General features: G+C 34.0%; 1 protein-coding gene across 3 annotated transcripts in view; it reads right to left on the bottom strand.

Moving 5' to 3' along the window:
* Dg (Dystroglycan) overlaps positions 1-9,275 on the bottom strand; it is an 85,403-nt gene that overhangs the window by 31,515 nt on the left and 44,613 nt on the right. For all 3 annotated transcript variants that reach the window (XM_013307356.1, XM_013307358.1, XM_013307357.1), the window contains one exon: positions 2,267-2,308. The gene's annotated coding sequence lies outside the window, so the exon portion shown is untranslated. The remainder of the gene's footprint in view (positions 1-2,266; positions 2,309-9,275) is intronic.

Raw genomic sequence — 9,275 nt, 5'->3', positions numbered from 1 at the left:
AATTTAGCGGTAATTTTATCTGACCTAGATTCATCGTGACACTCTATTTCTGGTGACGAAGCACTAAAATCACACATGAGTCAATGACAATATTGTCGCATGTCACGTCTAGAATATCTTATAGCTTTCTTCAATCATTACGAAAAACTCAACGTAGTATATGCATTTTCAAAAAACATTTTTAACATTTAAATTACAGGCAACGCGAGACTGTACGAACTTGGATACAAATTTATTCTCTAAGTGTGGAGAAGATTGCTCCTTCAGTATGACGACGACTTCAGCGAGGACGCGAGTTTGCCGACGAGTGCTTTAAACTTGATAATTGCAACATGCAAGCAGGCAAATGTAAAAAAAAATGCCGCTTTTCCTTGAAAATTTGCTACCGTGACATTTGCATTATAATTATTGTCTTTGTTTTTATCAAAGAGAACAAGAGAGATGACATTAAGTTTACATGTAATTTTTACAATTTTTTTTTGTTTTTTCTAATCGACATTACAGGGGACCGAAGAGCTGGCAGCTACCTCGGTCAAAGAATTAGTTTAGCTGTACAGAGGGGGAACGCTGCCAGTATCTTCGGGACCTTGCCTAAAGGGACTCCTTTTAATAACATATTTTAGTGAATTATTCGTTTTTTTTTAATATTTTATTTTATATCATAGATTTAAGACTATATGTAATTATAGAACTAAAGATGTATAATAAATTGATATTTTTACAAAGTGAAATAAGCGTATAGTCGAATTCAATATAGACGCGAACTTTTGTATAAGTGTCTTAACAATTTTACCTTTATCAGTCTGTAATCACAGACTCTTAAAATTAGAAACGTCTGCATCATTAATATAAACACTGAAACTATCCAAAAGAAATCCATAGACAATAAATGACATTATCAGCCAGTGACATGTTTAAATATAATTTCAGTGAATTTAACTACAGAAAATAAGATTTTATTTTTAATTAAAGTGGACACCAATCTGTCACTTTTATTATATCAATTAAAATCTTACTAATATTATAAATATGAATGTTTAGATGGATGCATAGATGGATGGATGGATGTTTGTTTGAAGGTATCTCCAGAACGGCTCGACGGATCTTGACAAAATTTGGCATAAACATAAAAAATAGCCTGGAAGAACAAATAAGCTACTAATTAAATTTAGTTTAAACATCACGCGGACGATGTCGCGGACGACAACTAGTATTATAATATATGTAAATTAATATTATACAGTTAAATATGTTATGATAATACATGCCTCGGAAAATTTAAATATTCATTTAGCTTTGCTTTGATTAACTTCGCTGAAATTAAATGTTTTACGCTTTATTTATGTTAAATTTATTCAATGCTTTGATAGACAACTTTCTTGTTATTTCGCAGTACCGAACATTTTCAATACACGAGCAAAATCACGGAATTGAATAAATTAATTAACTTGTAATATTTAAGACGTCTTTTGTATTTTTACTCTCTCTAAACAGAAAATAAATGTCTAATAATATTCTGTTTTTATTATAGCATATTATAATTTTTATTACTATTATATCTATATGTAATTTCAAAGTACGCGTCTATACGTCCGCGCCGGACGCAACGCACGCACGGATTAAATGGATTTGTTTTGTCTTGATGCGATACGCGGCTCGGATGATGAATGCAGCGTTATACAAAGCAAACTAAAATCTGTTGCGGGCTCTGCGTGCGGTGCAGCCGGCGCGGTTCAATGGACGAATTGGTTAATCTCAACATAATAATTCCAAGCTTATAAATCTTATTTTCAACTGTTTTAAGAAAGTACGTCAAAACATTTTACATACAAATAGTTACAGACCAGATTTGTTGGGAAAGACGGTACAATTACGAGGCCAAATTTGTTAGATGAATTAGCCTCATTATGCAGAACCAACAAATCATACATAGTTGTATTATAAATTCTCCAATACAATAGCTTCAGCTGTTTACTACTATTAAAAAGTTTGAAAAGCATTGGACAACAAACGTGACAAAAGTCACAATTTTGTCGTAGCGTCGTCCAACTTTACGACAATTCAGACAAGCGAGAGAAAATTGAGCACTCGCCTCACAGTTGTATATGACTCTATATAAATAGAATTTAATATTTAAACTGTAAGCGAAATAATGATATTCAAAACATTTCTGATTTTGTTACGTAATTAAGTTTCTCGCTAAATTAAAACAATAAAAAGAATAGAAGACAAGGTAGATGATGTATGAATAGTATGGAAAACTCACTTGTCTAGTCGTGACGGACGGTCTATCAGGAACTATAAAGATCTGGAAAAAAATACAAAAAATTTAGTAAACATCTCACTATACGTCCCCACCGAGGGGCTCGGAGCCTACCCTAAGTTAAAGGTGATTAGGCCATAGTCAACCACGCTGGCCAAGTGAGGGTTGGTAGACTTCACACATATCTTTGAATTTCTTCTCAGATATGTGCAGGTTGCATCACGATGTTTTCATTCACCGTAAGAACATCGGATAAATGTACATATGTAAATCAGAAATCGAAAAAACACGTTGGTACATGGCGGAATTCTAACCCAGGACCTGCAGATTGCAAATCAAGTGCTTAACCCCTGAGCCACCGACGCCCCTAAGTAAACATATTGTTAATTAATAACACTCAAACAATTAAATCCTCGCTAAAATATAAGCCTAATTGAAAATGATTGTAGAAAAAGGCAATATTTCTATTATAAAAGTAAAAATTGTAATCAAAGAACAATGTAAACAGTATCAAAAGGCTTTTTATTGTATTAATTTTATACTTATTTGATATATAAATGTTAATTTCAATATACATTCCAATACGCCCAAAAAGAAGATGAGTTACAAACATTCTAACATCGTTACATTTTTAGGATCACTTTGTTTTCCGTCCGTCTGTCTGTCAAGACCGTTTTACTCTAAAATGCGTGAAGGTATGAAGCTGGAATTTATTTTATTAGAAACTTGTTTAACGTTTTGTCAAGACTAAATCGAAAATACTCCTCCATAATATGTCCTATTTAATATTTTCGACTTTACATTCTTGTTAACTATTCCAACGATATAATTTAACTCTATAAGGATTGGTACTTTGGATAGAGTCAGTCAGCGTTGGGAACAGAACAGAGTTTATTAACTCTATCAAAAGTTGTCAGAGTTGATAGGTAACTTTATATCCGCGTGGCACATCCACCCGTCTGTACCCACCCTACATCCGTGACCTAGTTGCGGTTCTCCCACGAACTGGGAATGCAAATAATAATCAAAAACTCTAAAGCAAATATTTCGAGACTAAAGACTTCAAGTCAAAGAGTAAAGTGAAACTTTTATACCGTTTATATTATCACTAAAAAAGAAATCCACATATTAGAATGACTACACTAGCCAATGGTTTAAACCTTAGGAATAAAAAAAACATTATGAACGTCAATGAATAATTTCACGAATCTAGATATTTTTTATTGCAATAATCTGTTCTAGTTATATCTAACTTCTTACTAATATTGTAAATGCCAATGTTTAGTTGGATGTTTGTTTGAAGGCATCACCAAAACGGCTGAACAGATCTGTATAGAAAAGTATACATTTAACATAGTATGGAAGAAGACGTAGGCTACTTATTATTATATTATTTTTAAATTCCGCGCGGACGGAGGTGCGGGCGACAGCTAGTTATATACGAAAGTATTAGAAATTTGCAAAATTGATTACCGCGCGTTTACGATAGAGGGTCAATAAGCATCTTAGGTGATATATTGGCCTCATTCCGTAGGTTGTCTGTTCACCCTGTATCCGTGACCCAGTAACGTATGACCGGGAACGTGAAACTCGAGTACTGAAGACTACAATGGGGAGTTGTGAGCTGTATACAATTCTATTTCAGAGCATTGAGTAGAAGGTAGGCCGGTAACAAAGGCGCGCGAATTAAATGCGGCCGCGTTAATCTTAGAACGGCTTGGCTTGCGTTTGTACACACTGTAATTTAATGTTGAGCAAGCGATAACGTGTATTTTAGGGGCTGTTTATCTTTAATATAGATAAACAAAGTTACATAAGTTTGTATAATAGAATCATCGCTAAATGTTTGTCTCACAGGAAGTAAAACTAATATTATAAATGCAAATGTTTCGATGGATGGATGTTTGTTAGAAAGTATCTTCAGAACAGCTGGATGGATATCGCTGATTGGCATAGCTGTAAAACATAGCCTGGAAGAACACATACGCTACTATAAAGGTTTTTCTTAATTCTGCGAGAACGGAGTCACGGGCGATAGCTAATGTCAACAATTTAACATTGACATTTATCAATGTATAACATCACTAACGGCTTTTACAGTTTAAAATAAAATACACATATATTTGTTTCATTCATAATTGATTTGTTAAATTTGATTGATTCGAACTATCGACCTTCGTATCGTAAATCAAATATACAACGACAGAAATTCATCATTCATGCATGTGGAAAAATTTTAATACAAACTTTATAATCTCTCTTTTCATTGAATTTTGACATTTTTGAAATCTGTTTAAGAAACTAGCCGTCGACCGCGACTCCATCTACGACTATGTTCTACATCTGTGCCAAATTTCAGCGAGATCCATGCAGCCGTTCCGGAGACATATAGACAAACATCTATCCATCCAAACATTCTCATTTATAATATTAGTAAGATTACTAATATTTCCTTCACAATGCGCAAAGTGACCTATAAATAACGCTACTTACACGGATTAGCAAACAGGCATTTTAAAAAGGTAAAATTTAATAACAAAAATTTAATACTAAAAAGAAGTTCCATAATCACACGTGCAAATTATTGAAGTGGTTTCAAGAGGCTGTTTCGACTCTATCGCTTGTCGTTTTTACATTGATTGGCAATACCGTGGTGTTAATTAGGAGTTTTAACAACTCAATGAAAAAGAGGTTATCTGTCTATAGCTCCCCGAAAACCTTTTCATATTAAAAAAACCTTTTTCTTGTGTTATAAACTTTCAAGTAACCGAATTATGAGTAGTTGGTTTGCAATAAATATCTTATAGCCACATCTTCCAAGTCTTTAACCAATTTTAGAAGTGTGAAAATTTAGTTTGTAGAAATTATGAGAAATTAACCGTCAGCTATTATTCGCGTGGAATTAAAAAAAGAAATTAATTGGTAGCCTATGCGTTCTTCCAAGCTATATTCTACATCTACACCATTCAGTGACATCCATTTAGCCGTTCTGGAGAACTTGTAACAAATCTAAACATTCGCATTAATAATATTAGTAAGATCTATATTAAATTACTTATCATTATAACTCTTTATCAGAAAAGAAGCTATAGAATTAACAGTGAACGTTTTAATTAAAGATATCGGTTTCCTTCTAAATAAATCGGACGTTCAAGAGCTTGCGAGTGGGATCAATGCTTTTGTTTATTTTCTCATTGCCCGGAGTGAGGGAGCTACAATTATTTAGAGTAGAATGTTCAAGGAATACTAAGCAGCTGAAAAGTGAGACTAAAGGATTTTGTTTTCTTTATTAATCTTTACGAAATAATTAAATTGGAATGTAAGTCACTGTATTCGGTTTTATTTTGTTCGTTTAACAAAGGAATAAGTAACTTTTAAATTTATAAACAAAACTAACTGTGACCAGCGACTCCGACCGCCCGGAAAGAAAAAAAAACTTAGAACATTATGTGTTCTTCCTGATTATGTTGTGCATCTATATCAGTAGTATTTTAGTAAGGTATTCTTCTTCCTAAAACATCGCTTTTCCTAGTTATTTTTATAAATTTATATGCAAGTTTCATACATATAAACATACGTCTAAGCCAAGTACACTCGTAGTGGTTCGTAAGGTTACATCGCTTAGCGGACCGCAAGCTCGCGTATTCGCTCAAGAGCTTCCAGCTCATTCATTCCAAAACTTTAGCAATCGCCGTCGCTTTGAATTGGTGCGGAACTCGTGCCGAAAATGTTTTTGCACTTTTAGGTGTAAGTAATTGCACTTCTTTGCAAACGAAACATTAAAAATTATGAATCTAAGCTAGTACATCGTAGACTTAATGATAGGACATAGACAAAAATTGAAAAAATTATGGTTTTTTTTCGTTATAAGCAACGCAAATACGCCATGATTGCGAAATATAAATTTTATTAATTGTACATAGAGGGTCTAGCTAGTCCATTTGAATGCTAATTCATTGCATCAATTCAAACAAATGAATCACGAACTAACAAACGGACACGATGAGATAGAATAAACATTGAGAAATTCATGATGTATGTTTTAACGTGGGTATCCAATGCTAGACGCAAGTACAACGAATATCGCTATCTCATTTTTTTTCAAGAGCATGAGTGAGATAAAAGTTTTATTGTCTGTGATGACACACGGTTGAAGGAAAAAAATGTCATTGGCTTAAAAAAACACGCACTTTATTTCTATCAAACTGATAAATTTACGTAAGACAAAAATAGGTCTTGTAGTAAAACTTAACAATTTACAGCGGGAGGATATTGGAGCATTCAGTTTTAACGAATGGCTGGAAATTGCCAGGAAATATGGACCAATAAGAGCGCCTACCGCCGTTAACTTGCGCAACTTGTGCGAGAGGAGATAAGCATGAAATAAGAAGTAAAATTTATGTGTGATTTAAATGTACCATTATACCCGAGAACGTGGCTCCTTGCGCTGCGTCTTGAGATAAGGTGTTTTCAGAATTTATTTTGCGTAATAAACCTGGCTAGGCAGAATATGGAGTCTAATTCATCAAGGTTAAACAATAGATTCTATAGTTTTAATAATTTATAACCTAACTAGCTAAAAAATAATAGTAGCCCGTGTTCTACATTTGTGCCAAAATTCATCAAGATTAGTTGAGCTGTTCCGGAGATATCATCATCATCATCAGCTCATTATACGTCCCAACCGAGGGGCTCGGAGCCTACCCTAAGTTAAGGGTGGTTAGGCCATAGTCAACCACGCTGGCCAAGTGCGGAGATATAATACTTATTAACAAACATCCACTGAGCTAAACTTTCGCATTTACAATATTAATAAGAAGTAACAGACAACATAATTAAAATGTATTTTATGTACTTTTCTTTGGCTTCAGCACAAGATCGTAAAATAATTCAATTCAAGGTCTTTATTTATAGCGCCTGATGCTTTTATTGTTATTTGAGTCCCAGCCACATGTTACACCTCATACGAGTTGTTAGGGGCAACAGCATATCAATATCAGTCTCGTACGATAGTTTTATAATATTACTAGCTGTCGCCCGCGACTCCGTCCGGGCGGGATTAAAAATAGATATTGGCCGATTCTCAGACCTACTCAATATGCTCACAAAATTTCATGAGAATCGGTCAAGCCGTTTCGTAGGAGTATGGGAACGAAAATTGTGACACGAGATTTTTATATATAAGACAATTGAGCGAAACCTTTCTATAGTCAAAAAGAATCGCGAAATAATAGTCATTCGGGAACTTTAGTCATGTGTTAATTACATGATAGAAATTAAACCAAACGTGAGTTCCAACTGAATATACATTTAAAACCTTTATCTCTTATTCTCTTTCAAAGTAGCAAAAATATGTTTAAAGCAACTTATCAAAAGTAATAATAATTCATTGGTTGTCAAAAGAAATGCGTATCCCAATTATATTCTTCGATAGTAATTAAAATGGTAAATGAGGGTTTTCCAAATCCCGACATAATTATCTGTCTATCATCAAAACTACGGATCTCGGGCTAGCTGGAGGCGTGTTTCACCAAATTGCTTTTAATTGAGTCGTAAATCGATCGCAGCTGCTACCGATATTAATTAACGAGGCAATTTGGTACAAATTGAAAATGGGGGGAATGTTACGTACCCCGGCAGTGGTTGTGTTCACCAGCCTTTTACAAGCGCTCAACTATAACGAGCTACAAAAATTATCGATAGGGGTCTATCGATAAACAATTAAACATAAAAAGTTTCAAATCGATTCTCGTTGGTATAATCGATTTATTAATGTTCCATTATATTTTATTTATTTTTTACCTTTGCCACTTTCTTGTTTGTACTGAAAAATACTGTTAGTTTGCGAATTGATTAAAGAGAATATTCAGGAGATTCATTTGTAAAACAACTAAAACCAATTAGTTTAGCTTTTAGTCCAACTAAATTGGATGTTTGGTGGGATTCCATTGAAGTTCTATAATTAAATTCCCCTTTTCATTTGCAGTTTCCGGACAACATTATTGGAACATTTTCATTTTATTCAAAAACTAGCTTTCGCACGCGACTCCGGTAATAAAAAATAACTAGCCTATGTGTTCTTCCAGACTTTGTTCTACATATACGTTAAATTTCAGAGAGATCCATGCTGCTACCTTCTAACAAACATCCATCCATCTATCCGATTGTGCTACTGTAAACATTTTCTAGAAGAAATCTCCAGCTCCAGAAATCATAGTTTTCCTATTGTATTATAACAGTTTTCTCCCTTAAGGTACTCATTTAAATATAGTACTGTATTTTCGTCAGAGATATAATTGGGGTAGAGGTCGGGGCACATTAGCGCCATGTTTCGACATTTGCGATGAACGCTCTGAGCAACTGTGACGTCATCTGGGTTAATCAATTGTCACTTCAGCGAAGGGCCTTGGTCCAAAAAATGATTGGTTATGTAATTTAAGAATTTAATCGAATTTAATGCTGTTACAAAAGTATGGAATGACTATGTGAATGAGGATATGCGTAGGAAGGGGGTAGACTCGGATATGACGGCTGATAGAGATGTATGGAGGAGTAGCACATACTGTGCCGACCCTCCGTAGGGATAAGGGCAGGTTGATGATGATGGCAAAATTATAATACATCGAAATTTGGTTTTATAGACAAAAATCATGCCTCCAGTTGTTTTTACTTAGCAATTATTATAATAATAAAGGTTTTAAATCTACAAACAAAAATATGAACGAAAGTCAATTGTGTCTCCGCACAAATATCCATGGTAATAATTTTCATATTAAAAAAGTAATCGGGCCATTATAAATTACAGCGATATTACAAAAGTTGGGGACGCTTTGTATCTTCACAAAGGCGCAATTTTTATTAAGTGTAAAATTAAAACCGCACACGCCACGCCGTGCACGGTTGTATATAAAAAAGGAACCCAGGGAGAGATTGCTCGAATTACGACAGTAAAATTTAAAAATAAATTTTACAGTTAAACATTCGTCAAAAGCTTAAAATCTCGACTTCAACT

The sequence above is a fragment of the Papilio xuthus genome, unplaced genomic scaffold (assembly GCF_000836235.2).
Source record: "Papilio xuthus unplaced genomic scaffold, Pxut_1.1 DF828142.1, whole genome shotgun sequence".
Classification (NCBI taxonomy): domain Eukaryota; kingdom Metazoa; phylum Arthropoda; class Insecta; order Lepidoptera; family Papilionidae; genus Papilio; species Papilio xuthus.
This window is presented reverse-complemented; position numbering and strand designations above follow the sequence as displayed.